This window comes from Phlebotomus papatasi, chromosome 1 (assembly GCF_024763615.1).
Source record: "Phlebotomus papatasi isolate M1 chromosome 1, Ppap_2.1, whole genome shotgun sequence".
NCBI classification, from domain to species: Eukaryota; Metazoa; Arthropoda; class Insecta; order Diptera; family Psychodidae; genus Phlebotomus; species Phlebotomus papatasi.
In genome coordinates, this window is record NC_077222.1 from 92,425,564 (window position 1) to 92,426,186 (window position 623).

Genomic DNA, 623 nt, shown 5'->3' on the forward strand with positions numbered 1-623 from the left:
CAAAAAAAAATATTACATAAAAATTAAATTAATGCAACATTCTCAATATTCAGACATAAAATTTCTTAAAACTTTATCAAGTTTTGAGATATCTTTGGATCAATAATCCATTCATAAGATTCAATTGAAATTTTGTGTAAAAAATTAATGAACTTTACTAAAATGTTTGCGAAAATCATTAAATAACATCCTGTTGACTTTTTACTGTGTATATTTTGTGCGCAATCTCCATTGACTTGATAATCTTCTAACGAAACTGAGAAAAATATCCCTATTCCCAAGAGTCAAGTACATTTTAAGAAAACAGCAATGATTTTTACTTTAAACATTTTTGAATGGGATATTCAACAAGTCCCAGAAATAATTTACCTTCCTTTTACAAAATTTTATAGGAGTCAGTTGTTCAAATTTAACCGAAAACGCATAATCATCCGAGTAATCAGCACGAAACTCATCCAAAATCACATTGATGTCTTCGGGATCTATTAAAAGACTCACCAGATACGAATTCGGGCATTAATTCCAAGATAATTATTTATCAAATCACGATACATTATTGAGCAGAAGATGCGCTTCTGTGGATATTCGCACAGACACAGAAACTATGCATGGGTAAAACATCT